This window comes from Phalacrocorax carbo, chromosome 6 (genome assembly GCF_963921805.1).
Source record: "Phalacrocorax carbo chromosome 6, bPhaCar2.1, whole genome shotgun sequence".
NCBI lineage: Eukaryota > Metazoa > Chordata > Aves > Suliformes > Phalacrocoracidae > Phalacrocorax > Phalacrocorax carbo.
In genome coordinates this window covers 46,529,516-46,555,547 of record NC_087518.1, presented here as the reverse complement: position 1 = coordinate 46,555,547, position 26,032 = coordinate 46,529,516, and the positions used below count along the sequence as shown (strand labels likewise).

Sequence of the window (26,032 nt, the reverse complement as noted above, 5' to 3'; positions counted from 1 at the left end):
AGAGGGATTAAAGCAGAACAAAATTATGGTAGGGATATGCCTCTGTGAGACATATGTAGACGGCAAACCTATGTGCTTGCATGCATTTGGCCAGAGGGTACAAAGTGCTATACTGGTCACCCTTTAGTTTACTTCCTTTTTGTCAGGCATTTTGTGTGTTTAGCAGTCTGAGGTTTTTCATGAGAATTGCTTTGAGGATAGTAGCTGTGTATTGGATTGCTCTGCACTCCTCATCTGTGCTTTAAAAGCATGACACCACTAATTGCTAAAGAGGTAGCAAGTTGGGGTTAACGGGGAATGCTTTATGGGAGAAAATAAATTCCACCTCCATTAACAAGCTACTACCAGCTATGACTGATTAGCATTTTTTATCTCCTCAGCTTTTTGCCCATGGACTGATGATTCAGTTGATTGGCAGTATCTTGTATTTTCTGCTTGAAAAGCACATAGTTCTACCAGAATCAATGAATAAACATTAAGTGCTTCCCTTTCATTTCAAGTAGGATGGGCTGATGCTGTTGGAGCAAGAAGACCTAGATTTTATCACCAGGGCTCATTACACCATATTCACTGCCATATGTAGGAAGTTAATGGAGAAGCCTAACCTGCTGGAAAGGGATAGCCTGTAAGTGTGAAGACCTGAGAAGCGGTAATAGCAGTGCAACCGCACTACCACCTACCACACTCGCCATTCCCTCCCTCCTAGGGCACCCCGCTGCAGCTGGGAGGAGGCCAGAGCGCTGTCCGAAGGCTGGGGTATGGCGGCTCTTTCCCCTTGCCCCCGCGCGGGGCCAGGCGTTTCTGAGGGGAAGCCGAGGCGAGGCGCCCCCGAGGCGAGGGGCGAGGCGCTGAGCGTTGGCGCGGGAAGGCGAGGCGTGGAGGGGCGCGAGGCGCGGTAAGGGCCGCTGCCCTCCGCCCGGCAGAGGGCGGCTGTGCGCGCTGCAGCCGCGTTCGGCAGGCCGGGGCCGGCCGCCCCCTCCCTACCGCGCGCCCCGTCGGACCCGCAGCACCGCCGCAAGCCATACGGGGGAAAGTGACATTTCCTCGAGTGCCCGCGGCCAGGCGGGGAAAGGTGTCCCGCTCGCGGCGTGGCCGCCTCCTCTTAGAGAGAGAATCGGTGAGACTCCGGGCGCATAGTTTTAGTTTGGCATAATCTGCCACTTTGCCGTCGCAGTTCTGAGACTGTTTCTGTGAGGAACAAGCGTGGTTTCTTTCTTTCTTTTTTTTTTTTTCCTGGAATCCTGCTTTTCTCGAGAGTTAACGCGTCTTTGAGCGGATGGCTCCGTGCCTGCGCACCCCTCAGGGTGGCCGTGTGGGCGTGCAGGGGCGGCTGTAGGTGTCCCACGGGATAGGGTGTCCCTCTGATTATTGAGGTGTTCAATATGAAATGGCGAAATAAAGTATGACGGGCTCCCAGCCGCGCATCCTTTTGCCTACAGCGCGTAGGTGAGGCTGCAGCCGGCCGCGTCTCTCGGCCGGCGGTAGAGGAGTGCGCGGTCAGCCGTGAGTGCCTCCCCGCGGCGTGGGCAGCGGCAGCGCTGCGCGCCCCACGCAGCCCCTCTACCGGCCTGTCTGCCGGCGGTTTGCGGCGCGCCCCCGGTGTCGCCCTCCGCGGGGGTGTGCGTGGGTGTGTAGGCGCCAGGCCCTGGCCGCGGGGCCGCGCGGGCTCAGCGGTGGCCGCGGGCTCTGCGGGACCCCGCGCGAGGTGAGCGGGCCGGCTCCCTCAGTGGCGCGGCCGTGCCTCCCCCCGCGCCCGGTGACTCCTCCCGCTCCCCGCCCGCGAGGCCTCGCGGTAGGCGGCCGGGCCGGAGGTGGCGGCGCGGCCTGCCCGGCCCCCCGCGCCGCGGGGCGGGGGTGCGGCAGGCTCCGCACTGCCTCCCCGGCGGTGCCGCAGTGCCGTGCGCTGCCTCTGGGGCCGGCCAGGGGGCGCTGGCTGCCGGTAGCTGCGGCGGCCTTGGCCGCGGAGCCAGCGAGCGAGCCCGGCTGGCAGGCGGCGAGGGCGGGCGCCGGCCTTTCCAGTGCTCGCGGGGTCTGCGGGGCCCGCCCGGCAGCGAGCGGCGGCGGAGCGCGGCCCCGAGGGATCCCCCTCGCCATGCAGACCCGGCGGCGCCTGCTGCCTCCCGAGGTGAGTGAGCGGCGTCCAGCCATCCGCCCCCAGGCCCGGGAGGCCGGGGTATCCCGCTCCCCAGGCCCCTGCCGCCCGCAGCGAGGCCCCGCGGGCGGGCGGGGAGGGCTCCGACGGCTCGGCGTAGCCGCCGTGTCGCCGCCACCGCCCCGGCTCAGGGCGTGGGGGCTCCGGGTGCCCCCACGCCCGTCCGCCCTTGTCCCCCGCACGCCGCCAAGGGGAGAGGTACCTCGCCGCCGAGGGGGCAGGCAGCGATCGCCCCTCACCGGCGGCGGCCGGGTCCTGCGAGCCCCCTCCCCACCATTCCCCTCTGTCCCCGGGTGCCGCTTGCCGGGCGCCTAGACTGGGTGACCCCCTCCCTGGCGCGGCCGGGGCACCTTTCTCCTAGCGCCGGCGATCCCGGAGAAGGGGAAGGATCTCTCGCCGCGCTCCCCCGAGGCTCCCCCCCGGGACCCCCCAGCCCGCTGCCGGTGCCGGCGCGGGGCAAGGCGAGGCTTTCCCCGGGCCGCGCCGTGCGCACGGGAGCCAGCGGCAGCCTCGGCTGCCGGCCCGGGGAGGACAGGGAGGATCCCTGTTTGCATGTCGTGCCCTTTTTATTGCCAGAAACCCGCTCTCTCCCCGGGCAGGGAATTGTTACTTGCTCATCGCGATGTGTAACAAGTCGCTCCTGCAATGGTGGTAGTGGTAGAGGGGGATGGGGCGAGCGGGCGGGATGCGTTTTATAACATCTCTAATTACGTGAAACTGTGGTCATGTCTCACTCTAAGAATAACTGGCACTCTTGGCATGTCAGACTTTTTGCAGAGGTGGGTTAGTTACTTGCTCATAAATGTCAAATAGGTACGTATGATGGAGGGTGGCTGAAGAACTGTTTTTATCTTATAAACCAGACTGAGAAACAAGTAGCAGATGGGAATTGATAGACTATGTTTTCTGTTAACTATCTTGTTTATTTATGGACAAGATATTTCTGATTATTTTGTGACAGGTTTTTTAAGAGGGTTTAATGTTTACACATATTTTCATTCAGTTCAAATATTAGAAGTTGACTGAATATGGAATCTCAAATTCTGGCAATCTTTTGATTAAGTATGGTTGTATTAGGTTAGAATTTCTGAGTTACACTACCCTCACTATTTTGGTCCAGGCTGAATCCAAAACTGGAAGGGGCCTTGTATAAACAAGTAAAATAATAATTAAGAAAAAGATGCTCTACTTGAATAAAAAGCTTTTATTTTCTTTAGGCAGCATTTTACTGACTAGGCAGTGTTTTAAAACATTGTAATTAACTTTTATTAGCAAATCATTTTTGATTGCATGGAACGAATCCAGAGTTGAGGTACACCTTCAGTGGTTGAAACAACATCAAAATCTTTTGTTACTGCCTGAGACCAGTAGTGCACTTCTTTTTTTTATAAAGTTATGGCATGTGATACAAAATGAGAAGAGCAGTCTCCTTGACCTGAGAGAGCTGAAATTAAAAATCTCTTCAGAGGTTTGGGGAATCTGAAATGGAAGCTGAGTAAAGGCCTAAAATCTCAAGCAAGCCTCCCTCTGATTCAAGCCCTGATCTCCACTCCACCTAAGAAGTTATCATGTTCTGACACATTGAGATTGATCCTCTAATTGTCCATTGCTTTATGCCACCTTCTTTAGTGTGTGAAAAAGGAAGGAAAACACCCAAGAACTGCAGTGCTGAGTCCTGATATTGGGTGTTATTTTTGTGTGTTAGCTTTGAGTCAGTTATTAGGCTGGGGATTAAATACTTTCAAGTGCACATTTCAGGATCTGAGGCCTGGGGCGAAGGCTGAGATGAAATACAATTTTTTTTTAGTTTGGCATAAAGTCTGACTGTGATTGTCTCAGGTAACAAAGGTAGAGACTGAACAAAGATGTAGTATTAAAACTTGTGGCCAAAGAATGATAAGCTTTTAACGTCTGTTGTTGCCTGTCTACTAGCTGCGCCAGCTTCAGCAGAAAATAGCTTGCTAGCTTTCTGGTTTGCAGGCTGTCTATAAAAAATTACCTGGAAGTTATTTTGCAAAAGGATTAGAGTGAAGTTTTGCTTTTGAATAAAAGTTGGCCCAAAAGAAATAGATTTTGGAAAGAGGTTGTGTATTCATGTTTTGTTGTTCAGAAAAATCTTTTTGATGCACTAAGCTGAGAATCTTCCAAATAAAAGTGAGTTTCTTGACAGGAGATCAGAAGAGGGGTAATAGTTTCAGTGCACAGTTAGTCTGTGTGCTGATGAATCGGTGATCTTTTTCAGAACATTGTTGGAAGAGCCGGTATATTCAAAGAGTACTTTGAAAGCTTCATATAAAGGCTACTGTTTATTTTTTTGATGTGATTGAGATGAAAGTCTCTAAAGAAATGGAAAGGTGGCCTGTTTTAGAGCTGTATTTGTGATTCTTTATGAGACTTGAACTTTGAAATGAACAGAAATGTGAACTAACAAGCTCAGTTTTGCCTCCTGTTGTTTTTGTGAAGCATTGAGAAGTATGTCTGTAGAACTATACTAAAAGCTTACAAAGCTTTTTATATTGATAAGAAATATATAGTCAAGAGCAAATGGTTGAAAGTAAGTTAAAGTACTGAATTTTAGGTGATAGAAACAGCTTTTACTTCTGTGTTGGCTTTAAGTGTTGGCTACATCTTGCAACAGTGGGAAAATTACATCCGTTAACGCAAATGGATGGGAATTTTAAAAAGATATATCAAGTATCTTTCACTGACATAGTAGTTTCTACTTAAATGAGAATTCAGGATACGTATACAAATTTGACTAGCAACTAGAGCAAAACATGCTGTATACAGTTATCAAAAGAATAGCACACTTTGAAAAAAAGGGTGTGGTAAAAGTAAATCACCATTATAATACACATATTTTAAATATAAATAATTATTATTTATTTTACAGATATAAATGATTCTATTTTTCAGGCAAATAAAGTACTTCCCAACTTATTGATGGCTGGCTGGGTTTCACTTAATTGAAACTAAAGTGTAACACTTTTTTTTTTATTTAGCTGTTAAGATTCTTTTTAGGCAGTGAACATTTGTAGATTTAAAGGTGCCCAGTTAAATCTTAATGAGTGTAATTCTTAGCTAGTGTTTGTGGGAAGGAATGAGTGTGAGTGTCATACCTAGGGTATTAAATTATGTAATTCCTTTAAATGTTAGGTTCTAGAGAAAATTACAAGACATTGCAGATCGTAGGACCTTTTCATTGGGATTAATGGAATGCTGCATTCCGTGCTTTTGTGTTTGACAGGTATTTGTTTCCTGAATGTGCTTTATGATATTTTCTCCCTTTTGCATCATACACATGCAAAGTTTGGGATATTTAGGAATGCTACTATTGGGACAGCCATAGCAGACAGGTGGAATAGGGAAAATACTTTTAAGGCAAGTTTATATGTATTCTTTCACTGAATCTTTCCACTGCTGTTTATTACTGGAATATTACAAGAGTAATTATATTACTGTTGTATTTCTAGAAGAGATAGGTAGAAATATGTAATAGTGATACTTATTTTTCAGAAATAACAGCCCCCCAACTAGTTACACCAGTAACAATAGGCTGAAGGTGAATGGTAGAGGAAATCCATAAAGGGTCACTTAAACTATTTTAATTAGATTTCTCTAGTAATGACCTTTACTTTAAAAATATAAGTTAAAGACAAACAGTGTGTGGCCAGGAACTTGTGGGTGACAACACTGGGCAAATTGTTCATTCCATATTCTTCCATCTAGATCTGCTTAACGGGGCGTTGACTTACAGAAGTGACTCCAGTCAGTTGAATTTTACACAGGTATAGTTCTGTTAAAGTGAAAGAAAAGGGAGGAGGGTGGAAAAAAAAAGAAGAAAAGTGATAAACTATGTGAAAAACAGGTGTGGAGTCACAGTCTGTAGATTTTCTCTGATTCAGAAAGTGTGGAGCTAGAATGCTTTCTGAATAGCTTGTGCGATATCTTCAGTCTACATATAAACTAAGGCAATAGCTGTCTTAGTTATGAAGGCCAGTGAGGACAGAGCTTAAAGAAACTTTAACGTTGTTTTGCTTCCATGTAAAATTTGATAATTTGGAAAAATCGATATGTGGCAGTCAGACTATATATTATGTTTTGAAGTTTTGGTGTCCGTATACTAAACTTTTCATATGTTCTACCCTCAGTGTCCACTGTACATTGGGCAAATGAAAACATGGACTTCAGTGTTGGATTTCCACTTGCATTGTTTTTTTGTTTGTGTCTGTGTTCTTGAGTAACAATTACTAACCTTCGTATTGGATTATTTGCAGATAATGCTAATGGCTGTACGCTCTATATTATGTCTCTGTGGAATATATAAATGTCTTTGTCTTGTTTGCTATATGTTCATATTACTTGTATCTCTGATATTTTGACGGCAACTGAAGCTACAAATCTACCTTATGAGTTCAGCAGGGTCACTGTACTATCAGTTGTTTAAGTGAATATGCTGAAGGTCCAGAAGCATTCTGGTATGCTCTGCTAGGATTGTTAAGGTTTTTTATCAAGAACTGTACTGCATGCTTATTAGTATATATTTTGCTTCTGTTTTCTACACTTTCCCCCTTCCTTTTAATATCAACAGGAAGCTTGATGAATTTGTTTAAGAGATTGATTGCATGGTGAAGTCAAGTGAGACTTTACAATTGGAAATGGTATTGCCAGTTAATAATTTTTCTTCGGTTTGTTTTGTTGGATTTCTGGTATTGGTTTTGTTCCAACATGGTAACTGGGTGGAAGGCTTTCTAGTGGAGGCTTGAGACATCAGCTGATACTTCAGATAGTGATGCTGAGCCCTGTTTTAGGGTATGGCTTTGGATATAATATATTGCAGTAATGTGCCTTTGCTAGTCTTTTTTGGCCTGGCTTGAGCTGAACTGACATTTGCAGTAGTTAGAAAAAAACACTAAAGCCTAATGTCGACAAACCTGGAGCTGTTTTTTTCTGCTATTATCTATGTACGAAAATATTTCTGTGTTGTGCATTTCAGTTTGGTAACTATTTTAGGACTGTTCCCCAGCTCTTCTTCACTAGTGACAGGGGAATTAGGCATGATCAGAAATGCTGGAAATGTTTTGAGCCTTTGCTTTTTTTGAGAAAATCCCTTGTCCAGTTAAGAGTTAGAAAAGAAATGCTATCTACCAAATTATGACTATACTTACTGTTTATGTTTTGTTGTCAGTCTTACTGACTTCTTCAATTTTGCTAAAGATCTGTGTGGGCCTGCATAAAAAGGCAAAATGTTTAGTATGTGTCTTAGGTTCAGTGCCTTTTTTTGGTGGCTTTTTTTTTGGTTAGTGAAGTGGTAGCTGGGAGGAACCTGTCCTTCCCTCTTCCCAGTGTACAAAGAATCCGGAGGTCATTTCTTATCAGGTGATAATTTGAAATTAGGCCATACTTGTGGCAGAGATTCATGTATGCTCTGTCAATTACAGGAGTACCATAGCTGCCCTAGTAATACTTATCAGCCTTACTTCTGGATTCTTGCAATTTTTAAAATTACTATTTTTGTTTACTTCTATGGTATACTGAAGTCTTTTTTTTTTAATAAATAATAGAACTCAATCTTTATACACATGCTCTGAATACAACATTTATATTTCACTCTACTTCTCCAAATAAAATTTTAAACTTAATGGGGGTGAAATACATTAGAAAATTTGTAGAAGATTATCAGTGAAGGAACATACACTGGTACATTTTTCTAAAAAGTAGTATGATGAACTTGAAAGGAGTTTGTAATGTTCAGTGTAAGAAGCAGATCAAAGAGCTTTCTAAATTGCATAATAGCTTCTTTATCTGTGAATGACACTATTAGAGGAGCTTTTCTGTTTCCAGGTTCAGTTTTGTAGTGTCAAAACTCTACTTTGAACTCAGCGTACATGTTGACTTACCTGCTTGCACTCCACATGTGATCTGGAAGATTGATTTAGGATCACTAAAACAAAGGCCAAGCCATTGAAACTATGAATTTATAGTGTATATTGTTGTTATAAATTCAGGAAGAATTGGCAAGTCATGTGAAGATGCGTAAAATTTATTGCTTGGTAGGTTGGCCAGTCAGACTGTTGGAGGTTTGGGAAGATACTAGAGGACAAAAATTGCAGATATCTTCAGATCTGTGAGTTTTTTCTGTTTTAGTTATTATTTACTGAACTTTTCTTACATTTCTTTTAACCTGGACAATGAAACTGTTCTCTCATCTGTTTCCTTTTCTTCTTCAACAACTTTGATTTTTTTCTCTCATTGTTTTTTAATTGTTGGATTTTAAGAGGAAGGTTGCTGTCATTTGCAGTAAAATATGGGGCCCAGTTTCTATTGATCTCCATTCCTCTGGTCTGTGTTGTGCTCAGACCTCATTCTGATCTTGGGCGTGCCACACATACAGTATCTCTGAGGTGGATTTTGGGGATCTTTGTGGGGGTGACTTAAGTAATCCTTGCCCCAGCCATCTGCTGGAGATGCCTGGCAGAATTAAATTTGTATTCCCTCTTCAACTTCTGCAGCTCTGAGCTTTGCATATAAATTTAAACAAAATCAAATTAATTTTGTTTCTACACGAGATTGGGAAGTGCAGTGACTGAAGGAGTAGCACATTTGTTTTGTCTGCTTGTGTTGTAGAGAAGGAAGGACAAGTGAGCCTCAGTAATCTCTCATAGAAGAGGGGTGGATATCTGGTGCTGGTGATTTCTTAAATAAGCACGATATGAAAGAGAATAGCGTATATCTCGGTTCTCTATGTGTGTCAGTTCCACTAACTGTTGAATAGAGATATTGCTTACTTGTCATTTTAGGACATCACAGATCCAGGGAGCATGTTGTCTGATGTCATGTAAGACTGAGAACAGAGAACTGGGCTTGATTAAGCTGATGCTCCAAAGAGCTTATTGGTTCTTGGGCTGAGTCAGTGAAGTGTGCTGGTCCAGTGACAAAGGAGCTCCCATCACTCTAGCTGAAACAGTGGGACTCTAAATCCAGATTTGTTTCTGATGGCTAGGATTTATTTTACAGCCATAATTCTTTGGAATTTGTGAAAGGTTTTGTAAGTAGCAGGGAAATTCTTACAAGATCTGGAGATGGAGAGAACTACGTTTTGTTTTGAATTAGATGATGTGTTGAATGAGATTTATAGTGTAAACTGCATCTGATGTTATACTTACCTGAGTCCTTTTGGATACTTTATTAGTAAGCATATTGTTCAACCATCAGTGGAATGAAAGAAGCGTGGTTTTCTGTATATTTAAATCCTTTTTGCCCCTTAGCATCTCTTCCCTTCTTTCCCCCTCTGCAATAACCCCAGCTTTCTCACACAACACCATAATTCTGTTTTTCTCCAGAGCTGTGTGGGTATTGATTGCCCAGCAGGTTGCTGCCAGAAATACATATAGCAGCTTGCATTTCCCTCAAAGGACAGTCATTTGGATTTGTTTTTACTGTGCAAATACTAATTTTCATGAATTTATTTTTTTCTTTAAAAGCTGAGCATAAAAAATAGTGAACATTTTGATCCCATAATATTAATTTCTGTAGGAGATCAGATTAAAGGTACAACACTTGAAAAATGATTGTAACTGAACACTTACCAGTATGTAAGTGCTCTTCTTATTTGTGTTATTGAGACTGTGAATACTGAGTTTTATTTGTAGGGTGGAGAAGACACAAAAGTTACACAGTTAAAATACACCCACCAAACCAGTCATGTCAATGTAATTTTTTTTATTCCTTATCTGTACTATAATGCAGATAAATGAATATTTAATATGAGTTGAGATTGTGCGAGAGGTAAGTTCCCTTTTTGCCTGTAAATTCTTATTTTCCATTCATCTAACAATCTTTTTGGAATTTCATGTTCTTCTAAAATACAAGCATGCTATAGCTTGCTTCTGAGACTTGTGTTTTGCAGAGAAAGGCACAGGTGTCTGATCTATACCCATTTTGAGGTTTATCCTTCAGTATATAGCTACTATTTCTGTTTGCTGGCCAGCAGTGGCCAGGAGTTTGGTAGTTCAGCAGAGCAGCACACAGTCCCTTCAGAAGTAAACCTGCGCCAACATGTCCTCACTCATAGCTGCAGTCTCTTCAGGGGAGTACCTGCTCTGTCGTGAGTTTACCCATGGTCACGTGCTTTGAGGTGTTCCAGCATGACCTCAGGCACAGCCACTGATGCTTCAGGGTGTACCTGCTGCAGCACAGACTTAACCCACAGCCACAGATACTTTGGGGTTTACCTTCTCCAGGGTGGACATATCCTTGGGCCACGATCCCTTCAGAGGTACATACCTGCTGCAGCACAGACATAACCATGGCAGATGCTTTGAGATGTCCCTGCTCCCACATGGACTCATCCACAGGTCGCAGTCCATTTGACCTGAGTTCACGCTGGAGCTCCAGCCTGTCCAGTGCAGCAGCACAGAAGCAGCAGCGATGCCCCGGCCACCTGCCAGCCCAGGCGCGTGGCCATTGATGTTATCAAAATGTTCTCAGGCACAGCAGAGTCAGATGAAAAGCAGCACAGCAATACAGCAAGCAGTGAAAGCAAAAAGCAGCCACTAACTAGCACTAGACTCTAATATACAGTAGGGAAGCACAGAAGCCTGCTGATTAGTAGCTGAACAGCAATAACAGTAATAAATTTGATCTAGCACACTCCCGTCAAATCTGTTCTTATCTCGAACCCTCCAAGCCCCACATTGGACACCAAACAGGACTGTTGTGGTTTAGCACCAGCTCGCAACTAAACGCCATGTAGCCGCTCACTCACTACCCCCTGGTGGGATAGTGGAGAGAATCGGAAGAGTGAAAGTGAGAAAACTCGTCGGTTTAGATAAAGAGTTTAACAGGTAAAGCAAAAACCGCACACACAAGAAAAGCAAAATGAGGAGTCCATTTGCTACTTCCCATGGGCAGGCAGTGTTCAGCCATCTCTAGTAAAGCAGGGCTCCATCACGCGTAATGGTTACTTGGGAAGATAAACGCCATCGCTCTGAATGTCCCCCCCTTCCTTCTTTTTCCCCCAGCTTTATATACTGAGCATGACGTCATATGGTGTGGGATATCCCTTGGGTCAGTTGGGGTCAGCTGTCCCGGCTGTGTCCCCTCCCAGCTTCTTGTGCACCCCCAGCCCACTCGCTGGTGGTTGGGGGGTGAGAAGCAGAAAAGGCCTTGATTCTGTATAAGCCCTGCTCAGCAGTAACTAAAACATCCCTGTTCAGCACAAATCCAAAACACAGCCCCATACTAGCTACTGTGAAGAAAATTAGCTTTATCGCAGCCAAAACCAGCACAATTGAGTGCTATATTGGTTAATTCAAAAATGAGTATTTTAATGATCTCTTACTTGGTGACCTTGAAAGTATGTGCAAAGCCCATTTCTTAGGTTATATTATTAACAGATTGCTTTAAATAGTAAATACATATTGAAATAGCCTCTTAACTGAAACATCAAATTGCATTGATTATAGGAATTTCATACTGTGTTTTTGTATAAATGATGAAGGCTGAATAAAACCCCAGTATACTTCATATATTTCACAGTTCTTTCTTGATTCTTTTATAAATGTAACTTTAAAAGGTCATTACTTTACTTTAAGCATCAGTCTACCAATGTACTTTTGCGCTTTCAAGTAATTATATTAGTGTACTGGCATAATAGTCTCTATATTTTATTTACCTTAGTTTTAGTTAACAAGTCACCTGTTAAATGCATTTTAACCTATCACTAGAATTTGCGCATAGATTTTTTTCATGTACTTGTGTAGAACAAATGCGGGTTTTACAATGATGATAATTAGAAATTGTTTACTGAGACTCAGTGCAATAGATAGGTGTATATGTAGTGTTTTTTTTCTCTCATTCTTTTCCTATAATGCCCTTTGCAGTTGTATTTTCTCTCTTCCCCCCCATCCCCTTAAGCTTCGTTTCTGTACAGATGGCATGTACCACCTTCTACTTTGAGGAAATGTATAAATAGTGGCTCCTGTGTAGTTAGTAAAACTTGTCTTAACTAGAGGTTTCAAATACATAGCTGCTAGAGGGAAGCAGGTGGCTGTGCTGATCGTGGATGTTGAACACCCAGTGCATGTATGTGGCAAAAATTGTATTGCACAGTCTAAAAGGCTGAGGGTTTAAATGAATTAATGAAGGAGCCATGGCAACAATAAATAATGATGGGGATAGGTAGAAGGCAAGTTGACAGTTAGAGTGATGTCTTAGTTTTGACTGTTTCTTTGGCCACATGTGGTTTTTTTCTTTCTTGATGGCTGTTTTGTCTAAAGACTTTCATTTATGTTTGCAACGTGGATGCATCACCATTGCTATTGGGTTTGTTCCCACCATTCCTTAGAAGAGAGAAATAATATTGTGTGGTTAATAAGGTCATTTACAACTGGTTTATACCAGTGGATCTGAACAGTGATGTTGAAACATATGGGGTTTCTCATTTTTTGTCAGAGGAGAAAGGAAACATAGGTAGGGAGAAAGAAAATGGATGTAGGAAGAAGTGAATGAGGACAGAATGTGTTTGAGACAGGAAAAGACGACTAACAAAGAAAATGGAACAGAAGGGCATACTACAGTCTAAGACGGAGAAGTAAAGAAAAGAGGTAGAGATTCATGGCTGAGCAGAATCAACCACCATGTCAATGGACAAAAGCAGCGTCTGAGCTTTCTGAGTTTTGGACTGTCTGAGAAACATTACGTCTTAAGTTTAGGAGGATTTAGTGTTCCTAGAGCACTATAAGATTTCTGAAAACTCTATTTTGATGCATTAGTAATGAATGCTTTCCAATTTTTTGTTTTTTATCTGTTATGCCTTTAGTTCCTGTGACTGCCAGCAATGATACAGAATTATGGGCACTTACTTTTATAACTAAGAGTTTTCTGAATCTCACATAAATTTAAAGTAAATGTCCTGATTGGTATATTGCATCACTGGAGCAATGAAAAAAAAAACTTTACAGCAAATCTGAATGCAAGTTACTCATCATTTTTGTTGGTTAGCGCTTAGTCCCTTCAGCACTGTTAAAAACTTGTTAACGGACCTCAGCATAAATGAGACTCATACTCAGAAATAGCAGTTTCAATACACACTGTTGCCATGGATGTATTGAGTTGTACTGAGTTACTGGTTACAGATAACTTGAGACGTAATGCACCATGAGCATCAGCAATGTAGTTAGATCATGATCACAAATGTGGGAGTGAACATTGCTACATTTGACAAGACAACAATATTTTATAAAGTGTTAGTATCATGTGTGTGTATATGTAAGTTTAATCTTGGTGTGATATGAATTGAAAGGTCAATGCAATAGCAGAAATAAAATTGCTAATGGGAATTAAAAGTTACTTCCTTTGAGGTGATTTCAGGTTGGAGGGATTATGAGATTAAAAATTCATAGATCTCTGAACTTATTTTCAGGGGCGCACAGTAATCCAGCTCTACATAACATAGGATTTGAGAAATAGTAACTGTTTGCTGTCTATAACTATGATATTTCTTACCAAAAATGTGTGTGTGGAAGATTTTGTAACACTGTTATGTTACATAGCTGTCAAATGAGTAAAAATGACCACAGCAGCATTGGAAAGAGGATGTATGCAAGTGTGTTGATAAAGGTGGCTTTAGTAGCTGAATAACTGCTCTTCAACTGAAAGTGACTGTAGACTTTCAGACTTTTTTTTCTGTACAGATTGTCCTTTCTCTAAAGAGCAGCTGAGTGCATAAATTGTGTGACTTCTAGCAGCTTCTCTTCCCAGTGGGTACAACTCAGAATTGATGGGCTAGTAAATGGTAGCAGAGCGGTTTCCCTCTTTGCCTGTTGTCCTTTTCACCTGTCCCATTCTGGTTACGTGGCATTTCTGGCTTTTATTATTAGATACAGATTTTGCTCATGGCACCTGCAAGTATCGGCCCCTTGTGGGTTTTATAAGGACAGTTCCTTGGCAGTTGTAGGCATTTAGTGATTCTAGGTGAAGTTAGTCAGTTTTTCCCATATTGCCCAAATCTAAGAAACATCTGAAACAATGATCAGCATATTTGGGATTCATTCTTGTTTCTACCCTACATGAGAAAGAAGAAAAACTCATAAAGTATTAAAATACAGGATTAATTAACTCTGAGATACATAGTGTGTCACTTTAAATAATTTTATTCTTTAAATCTGTTAAACATTAACTTCTAATACTCAAACCCTTGTTTCTCAAATACAGAAACAGAAAAAGTAATCTCATAAACCTATTTATTCTGTATGTTTTACTTTAGTTTGTATTCAAATAAAGTTAAATAAGAGCTTCAGTTCAGTATGTTAAATGTATTGAATTTTTTTTAAAAAGCACGTTGTTACATTGATGACATTACATAGGATCCATGCACAGATTAAGAATCACAGAATCACAGAATGGTGGGGGTTGGAACGGACCTCTGGAGATCTTCTTGGCCGACCCCCCTGCTTGAGTAGGTGCACCTAGAGCAGGGGGCACAGGAAAGCATCCAGGTAGGTTCTGAATGTCTCCAGGGATAGAGACTCCACAGCCTCCCTGGGCAGCCTGTGCCACTGCTCTGGCACCCGCACAGGAAAGAAGGTTTTTCTCATGTTTAGGTGTAACTTCCTGTGTTCCAACTTGTGCCCATTGTCGCTTGTCCTGTCATTGGGCACTAATGACTAAGAAACATGATTTTATATTAAATTTTTGTTTAATATTCTGTGCATTTTTTTTTTGTGTTTTCCAATATTTTAAACTTGGGAGTTGTATGAAACAAGTTGTTATAAAACATTAGATTTATAAAACGCTAGATTTGGAAGCGAGCTCTGTGAGCATATGAGTAAGCTCAGGGAAGGATTTTTCTCTTTTTTTTCCAACTGTATTCCTCTGGAAAAACTTGCATTGAAGGCAGCACTGCAGTGTAAACCTATCTATTTGTTCTTCCAAAGGGCCAGGGATGGACACTTTTCAGGGCAGTCAAAAGGAGAAGGACGCATGGTTCCTGTCTTCAGGTGCTGAGGGTCCTGCCTCTGCAGTGTACTGAGGAAGTACAGGCTGTTTGGCAAGGCTGTTTGTGTGTCAAGCAAATAAATCAATTTCTTTTTCCCTGAAGTAGTAAAAAGAATAGGAAATGGAATGAAATGGAATTTATTTTCTACTGTAAACCGTTATAAAACAGGTGTCCTTTGCACCTTGGGCTGCTTTGTCATATTTACGGGGAGACAAAGGTTGATAACACTGCTGTGATTTTTCTTGTGTCTCTGTTACTTTTGGTGTTGATACTTTCTATAATGCTGCTTTGAAGTTGCTGCTCTTTTGACTGCCTTACTGCTGCTCTGGCATGCGTGAATGTCTCTTTATGGAAACTTGGCTGGAGACAGAAGTGAAAATAATAGCTTTAAAATGGCATGGGGGAAAGTCAAGGGAAAGATGCAAATATTAGTGAAATAGTTAGAGAGACTGTATTCTGCTTTAGGCATTGTCCATCTCTGTGCAGCTGATTGGGGAAAAAAGACAAACCAATGTGACATTGAGATAGTTTATCTTTTGTCAGCATTCATGCATGGGTAGTGAGCTGGTACAAAGGGTTGTACTACACAGAAATAGCCTTCTATGCCCCAGTCTACTCTCTGGTTAATATAGATTGAGTAGTAGGAACATCAGCAAACTATGGGAAATGAAACCAAAGGATACTTGCTCATCTTCAGCTTTTGGTGCAGGAAAAGGATCAGCAGTGACTGTATCTTGTTTATATTTGATACATTTAATCTCTTGGTGCTGTTTTTAGTATTTCTTATTAAAGAGATGGTGAGTTTTAATGGGATTTTCTAATCCTGAACTGTTTCTTAGACGAGTTATTTTTGAAACGTTCTGTTATTTGCTGAGTGTTATTGGCTGAAATTAATTAATATTAGTAGAATGCATAAATTAATATTAGTAGAACAGTTTGTGTTGAAATGCTTAATTTGGGGCCTAATCTGAAGTCCTTGCCATTGCAGACATTTTCATGTGTGACACATAATGCTACGGCTGTGTCACAAACTTTTTATAATGCCCGCCCTTCCTTTTATTTGGCACACACTAGGTAGAAAGAGCCCTGTACTTTGTGTTTGTACAGAACGAATAGCTGTTTGAGAGTCAGTGTAGTATTCAGGAAAGATAGCTGCAATGGAGAAAGGAGCTTGCTTTCATTGAGTTAGTGTGGATATACACTGTCCATATAGACTCCGGGTGCTGTTATGACTGTATCCTGAGGCAGGTCTGGAGGACTTCCTTTGTGGGAGGAGTGTTCCTGCACAGTATTTAGTCTTTCTACTTAAATTAATTCTTAAAAAATAATACAAACACATGTTCATGTGAAACTTGACTGAAAGTTGCTGCTTCATTTGAGAGAGGCTAAGAAGGAACCATTATGAAGTGACAAATTATTGGGCACGTGGTAAATTACCATTATTCCAAGCATTTAATTGCTTGAGTGAAGAAACCCCACCTTTTCCACTTGTGAAGATTTAGCTTCCAGATTAAATGATCGGATAAAAGAATTCATATTGTATAACTGATGTATCCTGAAACTTGCTACCTGATTCCCCTCTTGATTAAGTACACCTATTAATGTACCCCGCTGCTATAGTATTTCTTGTTGTAGTTTTTATTCTTGCAAAGTTGGGACCTGAATATGTCTCCTGTCTGTAGTGTCTCTGAATCTGCCATCTGATAGTTCCAGAGTGTAGACAAGCTAGGAAGTTAAGATACCAGCATTGAAATCTGGGTTTGCTTTTAAGATAATGCCTATTTCAACTAATCTTGCAATCATAAAGTGCCTTAAAATGGCTGCAAATGTATTCCTGCCTACTCAAAGACATCTTCTCACTGGTAGCACATTATAGAGGATCTGTAGTGTAGTGAAGAGTTGGATCCTTGCCAGTAGATGGAAGCATTTTTTTAGCATCTCTTCATGCTTTGAGCTTTTTCTGCATTTTTTTAACATAGTATCAAAATTGCTTCTTTTCCAGTCTCTTTCCATTTATTATAAGCTATTCCAATTTGTGCTAGTTCAGATTACTTCCATTTGATGTTGTAAACATTTTTTACATTCTTTTTTGTGGAAGGTATTTCTTATTTTATATTTTTTAGAGCTCTTTTCTTCTATTCTTCATCCTCTCTTTATTCTGGGCACGTCTCTGCTTGTCAAATTTCTCTTCAATTTCTGTTTTGCTTTTGCAGTAATTGGCAGTTGCCCTCTTGGAGCTCCTGAGGGAAATCATACATGTAGGGTATAACCAAAGCAGCACCTGAGTGATACCACTGTAGGGCAGGAAACAGAAGAGTTCAGCCAACCATCAGCAGAAGAGATAAGAAACTGTGAAATGCTCAAAGTAAGCAAACTGGAAGTGCAGAGACAGTGGGCCTCTTTCATTTGTAATGATCTTAGGTCTCAGTAGGCACATAATTTTTGGGTGGAAATGTAGGTATTTTTTCAAGTGTGATGGAACCCTTTTTTTAGCAGTATCATTTCTGAAAAAGCTAATATTCACTGGGTTATACATTGTTGTGAATATTCTTGACTCTCCTTTATAGTTATTCTTTTTGTCCTTGATTTTTATTTTAATAGAGTTCTCTTACATTCACTTCTTATCGAAAAAAGAATTTGGCGCTGTTTTCAACTTGTTAATTTTTTCAGGAAATCCAAACCTTATAATTTACTTTTTTAAAAATTGTTTTTTGTTTAAATATATTACATTAATATCTATAAGTATGCTTTGATTTTTGCATTGGTCTTTGTAAAGGGAAATGGCTGCCGAGAGTGAATGTTGGATTGTAAACAAAAAGCTCTAGGACCTCGAGGTAATATCTCTTCAAAGCTTTCTTTGGAGACTGGTAGTGTTTGATTGAATCTGTGTTCTTCTGTGGTGAATGGTTACGGACAAAAAAGTTATTACCTGGGAAGAATGAAACAAGTGGATCAGAAATAAAACAATGAACAATAAAGCTGTACTGTTGCCCTGAATATGGCTTGCCTAGAAGGCCTGGTGACTTAGAGCACTGGTAACAGCATAGCGTGTTTCAGCTGTAGGTTGCTAGGTCTGATCCATTTCTGACTGGTGAAGATTGAACTCTGTGGTTAATGTATGACTGACTGGTTCGTGTGAAATGTGTTTGATGTTCATGATGCAATTGACAGACCTTGTCATAAATCATAAACAGAATTGTCATTAATTGATCCATCTTTTCAAAGGGGTCATGAAAATGGAATAATTTTCCTCCACCTACAAGCCACAAGGGGGGACGTGGTGGTGGTACAATAACCTTGCCCTGCTGCCAGATGTACTTTACATCCCTTTGAAAAAGATTATAATTCTGAAGCCTTCCAGTGGAATTAAATTTCCCTCACCTCCATTTTTGCATGCATATGAAGCCTATCCAAAGAACTTTGTAACAGAATAATTTGTATTATTTCCCAAATACTCAAAATTAATCTTAGCTTATGGAGGTAGAAATATACATGACATCAGAAATTTTACTTGCATACTGGAACAGTTCTGTTGGCATACAAAGCTGTGGGATTTTACTCTGGGTTTGGAAACAGTACTACTAAGAGTGCTACTGTTCAGTTCATTAGTTTCCTGGAATTATTACTGTAGCTTATTTTTGAAAAGAATAATAAACAACCCTGGGAAAATTGTAGTATAACACTGAATATCGCTTTCATGCATGGAGAACTGATTTGTTTTTTAGCTCTGTTCATTTTGCTGGAGTTGTAAGATTTTTTTCTAACATATGCTGCTGCTTCACCAGAGCACTAATAAATACTTCAACTACCTAACAGGTCAAATACCAGCACCCGCAAAGCTTAAAACATGAATTTAACATATCTCACTCCTTGTTCTTGTAGCACTGTTTGTCATAAACTAGTCTTTTCTTTGCTCATGGCTGTGTTGGATCTTTGAGCTATGTTGAGTGTTAGGATGCAGCCTGTGAAAATGAGCACCTGACCTGTAGAAATGCTGTAGTTAGGAGAACAAGAGTTTCTTCTGAAGACTTTTTTTTTGCTTGGGTCCTCCCTGCTATTGAAGGTTGACACCATTGTGGTTTTTGAGAGAAGAAGCCTTTAGGAAATGAAGGGAGGTTAAGATTGTAGGGGGGATAATTTGAAGACAAAACAAGTTGTTCAGCTGTAACGTATCAGTGGAAAGCTGATGAATACAGTTTACAGAATTCGGAGGGCCGTGAATTTTTGTTGAGTATCAAAGATACTAGCTCTTTATTTTTGGAAGGCCTATTGTAGTGTAATATAATTAACTTCAGAGGCTAGTTTTATAAATTAAGCATTACAGTCAAGGTCACCAGGAATACAAGGACAATTGGAGTTGCTGTCTCACTCTGTGGGTTTACAGTTAAATGAGGAATAATAGTAGGTAGGTAGCAATGTGTTTTTTATTAGCAGCTTTTTTCCCTAGAATATTGGAGTGCAATACTGGCATAGTGCATAGATTCCTGAATTTAAAGCTGCAAATGTAACCCAGATAGTTTGAAGGCTTGCAGCATTTGCCAAATGTGCCTGTGCTAGCTGCAGTCATGTGTTAAAAAAACATGGTTTGTGGCAGAATTGCAATCATAAAATACATGTTTATATTTTCTTTCTAGGATCAGGTAGAACACACTGATTCAGCAGAACTGGCTGGTTGTGCTGCAGTCATCATGAGCAGGCACAGGGTCATTCGATTCTTAACATACGTATAAGAGCAAAAGGTAAGAGTTCTGCATTAGAATATAATGATTCAGGGGTATGTACTTGAAATGCATGCATTTTTATGGATGGTTGTGGATATATATTTAGATATGTACACCTCTGTGGATACATATCTTCTATAGAAGATGATGGAGTATTTTCATAATTTTGTTATTTTGGTTTTTATTGAGTGCAATTGCCTTGTTTTAGAGCAAAGATGTGTCTTATTTTGTTTGTGGGAGGGCGGAAGTGGGCAAAGTCTTTCTTCCTCAGTCTGTGCTGTAGGCAGATCTCATCAGTTAAAAATACAGCTATTGCTGAACTCTCTGAACAAGCTGTTCATTACAGAAAAGGTGCTTGATTTTTTTCTTCCCAGAGGCAAATAATACAAAGTCCACTAAAGGGAGCTGGAACAGTATGTGGACTTGGCCATTGTTTCTTTTAGTTGAAGGAAGTCCTCAGGAGCATTAGATCTAATAAATCAATTTGTCCATTTGATAAATAATTCCATGTTGTCATGCTATGGGAAAATGACATTTTCTGGATGTCTGATTTTTATCTTGATGAATGAGCAATGTTTGGTTTCCACTTGATTATGCCCCTTGTAACTTTCATCTTAGGAGTCTTTCATATATAGTTTTGGTGAGGACTATAATAAACTACTTAAGTATTTTGTTTAGTAAGAGTTTACTGAAATGTGTTTGTTTACAGTTTCATATTGAAAGAGTAGTCTACACAGGACAGCTGAGATCTTATTCTGGTTCTTTACATGCTGTCTGATTTTTAGGCCTTTGCTATGAGGCTAGTAGTTGTATGGTAGTATGTGGCACTTCCTTTTGGTGTATATTTTATTATAATGTTTTAATGTGATTATGTGCTCATCATCCACTGTTAGAGTCAAGAAAATTTGAAAGGCTTAAGGCTGTTGGTTCCAGTGGTGAAAAAGTCTTAAGGGTAATGTAGGATGTGCAGTGTGGAAGATCATGGGTTACATAATTCCTTATCATAGAGACCAAAACAAATACAAGTCTTGTGACTTTGTAGGTATAACAAAAGGCCTATCTCTTTGTACAGTAGGTAGTCCTGTGAGGGGCAGGGAGTTGGACCTGATGATCCTTATGGGTCCCTTCCAACTTCAGATATTCTAAGATTCTAAGAAGCTGGCAAGTGGGATATCTGAATTGTCTTCAAAGGCAGTCTCTAAGGTTAAGCCTGTTCAGAATACCATCTAATTTTAAGGAAGGTTTTCTGTCCTTTACGTCTGTCTCCTTCCTTCCCCACTAATCGATTAAAGTTTGTCTTATGTCTGAATGCTGTGGTGACTAGGGTAGTAATTCTAGATACATCTGATACAGACATTCTGGTACATGCACTTCTATATTTAGACATTAGGGGAGAGAAGGGCATGTAGGCTTGATAAAACATAAGTTCTTAGGTTTTAGAGATGAAGATTATGGTAAGTCCATGCTGTTGTATGAAGGAATTGATAAGTAAAACACAGAGTTCCTGAATTACGTATGATCTGTGATCCAACAGGAGCTTGCAAATAATCTGATTGACAGGCTGCATGTTTTCATCAGCTTTTAGCCATGAAAGACAGGAGATGACTCTGCAATAGGTGACAAGTTATCTTAGGTTCTGGACTTACTGTACCAGTGGATGGTAGCCATTGTATGCTTTTTTAAAAATACAGAATTTAAAAAAAATTGCTATTTAATTTTTTCCCCTCTGTAATTAGTCTTTTCTGCCAAATCTTTGCATGGAGGACTGTATTTTTGAAAAATCATCTTATCCTTTTCACTGGATTGGTGATTTATGTGTCCTTTTCCTTGCACTGGCACAATATCCTCTTCTTCCTATTGTTCATCCCAATATATACTAATTTAGGAAGTGTTTCCTTTTTGGCAGCATACAGCTAAAATTGCCATTGAAATTCTTCCTGATTTGCTCATGTTCTTATTGTCACTTTTCCAGGGTTTAAGTTGTGTGCTTGCTCCTCATGGCTCTCCATGCCATGGCTTGGAATAGTTGAGCAATTCTAAAGAGATTCACAACTATCAAGAATCCTTTAAAAATGTTATTTCTTCCTTTATACTAGGAGGAAGTTTGGGACTAGAAAAATTCTAAAACTCTTCCAAATTTCTTACCTGCTACCTGTGAGCGCCAATCAAAGTTTCCAAAGACCTGTAAAGGAATATCTTTTTATTTTTGTTGGATACGTCATAAAAATATTCAAAATAAAATTAAATTCTAAACCACAGGGAAAACAGGTACCCAATTATTATAGCATGCTGTGTTATAGTGTTTAAGGTTTTCTGTTTTGCTCTTGAGTTGCTGGCTATGCAGAGCTGAAGGATTAGATCTTAAAGTGGCAAAAATATGAGCTGCTGACAATGTATTAGTCAAGAAGCATTGTGGGTATCTTTTAGGAACGTGAGTGCTCATCCTTCTTTTCTGTCAGGAAGAATGGGCAGTAAGGACCTTTGTGGGTTTGGCAGTGTGTTTTGCCCTTGGACACAGAAACTTCTGGAAAAGCTTGGAGGGGTCGTTGTGTTCTTTACTGTAGTAGTAGTAGTAGTAATAATAATAATAATAATTATTATTATTATTATTATTTTAGATGTTAGACCTGAAGATTGCAGCTGACCTTCTCTGAGAAATACCTACTTGCATAGACAATGAGATCTCATTTAGAGTGGCTGTCAGCTTAGTGATTGTGAGTTTAAAAATAAAAGATTCTCCATATATCCTGGTACATCAGTAATTGAAATAACAATAATGATATAAAAGGTCTTTTCTGTCTTCAGTTTGGATCAGGAGCATCCATCTGTCTGGATTTTGGGTCACTGCATGTTTGTGCACCAGTATTTGAGCTTCAGAATTCATGTGGTTACATATATTTGTTTATACTTAGTTCTCTCTACCTAGAATTTTAAAAAATATAGAAACAATCCCTCTGTCATATTGGACCAAATTTAAACTCACAAATATTAGATACTGAATATTAGATAATACAGATGTTAATAAAATAATAATTTCACAAAGATGCTATGAAGTGTTGACCACACTGGGATTGTAAGGGAAGGGGAACAAAATTATAAGTCTTCTTTATATGTCCTTATTATTGTTAAACGTGGTCTCCTAAGTCTGAATATTTGTATTTTTCTAATGTTATAAAAACACACTTAATCTAAAATTTAAAAGCCAAACCCTGACTATGGTAAATAAAAATTTGTATATTTATTATGAACTTCTAACACTGCTTTCTTTGGTTAGGCATATCTTGTTCCTGATTTGTATGACAATGAAAAAACAGCTAGTATAGGACTAAATTTAGGAAATGTTAGAGGCAAATGTGGCTTTTATTTGACTTACTCCATTAACCATTAATCTGAGTTAGTTCTGAAGTAATTTTATCAGTCTTTCAGGTTTTTCAGTTGTATGAATGGTCAGGCCTGAATTTTTCTAAACATTTCTAAATCAGTTACACAGAATCAAAACGCAGTCGTTCAAAGAGTTACTTTAAAACATGTTTTCAGCAACTATATAATCAGCATAGCATTCCTTCCCCATCAACTTGCTTGTCAGTTATCATTATCTTCACTAAAATAAGCAAGAGAAAAAAAACAGTGTTTGTAGCCTATTTCTTTGGTGCCACCCGTATTGCAGAGTTTGTATTTAAGTCCTAGCAAGTGCCCTTTTTCACTACGAAGGTGCATGGAAACCTGAGTGCAGTGGCTTCAAACAGCGTCACAATTTAACACAAAAGCACAAGCACTGAACACAAAAATTTTGTATGACGCTTTGCAGTCTTCAGTGCTTCACTGACAAATACTCTTTGCATCATTGACCTTAGTGGGGTTCCCCAGGGCTCAGTGTTGGGGCCAGTCTTGTTTAATATCTTTATCAATGATCTGGATGAGGGGATCGAGTGCACCCTCAGGCGTAAGTTTGCAGAAGACAGCAAGTTGGGCGGGAGTGTTGATCTGCTCGAGGGTAGGAAGGCTCTGCAGAGGGACCTGACCAAGCTGGATCAATGGGCCGAGGTCAACCCTATGAGGTTCAACAAGGCCTGGTGCCGGGTCCTGCACTTGGGTCACAACAACCCCATGCAACGCCACAGGCTTGGGGAAGAGAGGCTGGAAAGCTGCCTGGTGGAGAAGGACCTGTGGGTTTTGGTTGACAGCTGCCTGAACATGAGCCAGCAGTGTGCCCAGGTGGCCAAGAAGGCCAACAGCATCCTGGCTTGTATCAGGACTAGTGTGGCCAGCAGGAGCAGGGCAGTGATGGTGCCCCTGTACTCGGCACTGGTGAGGCCGAGTATTGAATATTGTGTTCAGTTTTGGGTCCCTCACTACAAGGACATCAAGTTGCTGGAGTGTGTCCAAAGAAGGGCAATGAAGCTGGTGAAGGGTCTGGAGAGCAGGTCTTACGAGGAGACGTTGAGGGAATGGGGGTTGTTTAGCCTGGAGAAGAGGAGGCTGAGGGGAGACCTTATTGCTCTCTACAACTACCTGAAAGGAAGCTGTAGCGAGGTGGGTGTTGGTCTTTTCTCCCAGGTCACTAGCGGTAGAATGAGAGGAAATGGCTTCAAGCTGCATGAGGGGAGGTTTAGATTGGATATTAGGAAAAATGTCTTTACTGAAAGCATGGTCAGGCATTGGAACAGGCTGCCCAGAGAGGTGGTTGAGTCACCATCCCTGGAGGTATTTAGAAGATGCGTAGATGTGGTACTTCAGGGCATGGTTTAGGAGACATGGTAGTGTTGGGTTGACGGTTGGACTTGATGATCTTGGAGGTCTTTTCCATCCTTAACGATTCTATGGTTCTACGACTTTGCCTAAGAATAATTGTTCACTTCTTCATCAGTTGTTTGCTAGACTGGAACATTATCGTTATAATGTAAATTAAATATATTATAAATTTATGTGAAGTTTTCTGGTATTTTGTAGAAAACAATCTTATAGTGAGTTAATTTTGGTTGATGTTTAGAACTCTGAATGGAAAAAAATTCAAGCAAAACATTCATTGGGACAGATTCTAATTAACTTTTGATATTTGATATTTACTGAGCTGGTAAAGATGCTTCCTATTAAGGAGTTGAAATGAGGTAGAGAGAAAGGTGCAACAGAACCTCCAAACCCTCACAGTTTGGATGTAGTTTGAATGAATTTAGTATTTGTATGTCTAAGGAGGAGCATCTGCCTTTAAAAATTATTTTGGTTTAATTGAAATGTGTGTAGTAAATGTAATTGTTTCAGTTAAAATGGTATGAAAGATTTTTAATACAGTGACTTGGCGGGCAGATTGGATAACTTGGGAAGACCTTACAGTAGGTATCTAAAGGGATCACAGAGTACACTCTGTCACAGTTAGGGGTCAGAACTTGGCTTTTGGTAGAGAATGTAAAGTGTTGAGTTTTTTTAGACTTCTGAAATGCAACCTTTACTTAAGGTGGCCAGCTTTTCCATTGCTTATGTTATAATCTGTCCATCTGTGTACAGTAAATAATATGGCCAATCATCTATTTTCCTTGCAGAAGGAGGTAATCTAAAATCCCAGAACAGAGGACATATCTAGTTGATGTCTGAATTCCTTTGCAAAATGGTCTTTTTTTGAGTGATTGTATTAAAATTTCTAAATTGCTGTTATACTCATTTTCTTTAAAATTGGCTTTTGTATGTGTCTTTAAAATATTATTTAATCTTATTATATTAGATAGCAATGTATTTACATTGTAACATGATAATCTTTTAAAAACACCATGTGTCAAATTTGAGGTCAACCTTAAAAACTTGAGCTCTGCATTTTGTGATATTTTAATGCATGATCTTTTTTACCAATAACCTAATCATAGTTGCCCTCAATAAATACAAAACTGCATTTAATGTTGTAATTGAATAAAACTGGCTGATGTTTTCCTCAAATCTAGATACTATGGGGATAATGTTAAAGTATAGTTTTAAGTTGGAGACTTCCTCTGATGTGTTTCTTGTGTCTGTTCTATCTCTAGTGTAACAGAGCAGGTTTTTAATTGAGCTGAGTCTAGCTGTCAGGACTAACACTGTTTCTTACTGCAAAACAAGGTTCTCACCCTCTCCTCCTCCATTTCCTTATTTCACAACATTGAAAGCCAGCTCTGAAGAGAATAAGGTTGTTTT

The 26,032-nt window shown here is 40.5% G+C and overlaps 1 protein-coding gene across 2 annotated transcripts in view; it reads left to right on the top strand.

Annotated features, from left to right (window-relative positions):
- Nucleotides 1–1,892: 1,892 nt before the first annotated feature.
- The window catches only part of ZFYVE9 (zinc finger FYVE-type containing 9), a 64,732-nt gene continuing 40,592 nt past the window's right edge, over nt 1,893–26,032 (top strand). Inside the window, exons 1-2 of one of the 2 annotated variants that reach the window (XM_064455085.1) lie at nt 1,893–2,125; nt 19,787–19,891. The gene's annotated coding sequence lies outside the window, so the exon portion shown is untranslated. The remainder of the gene's footprint in view (nt 2,126–19,786; nt 19,892–26,032) is intronic. The other variant, XM_064455086.1, reaches the window with a different exon arrangement.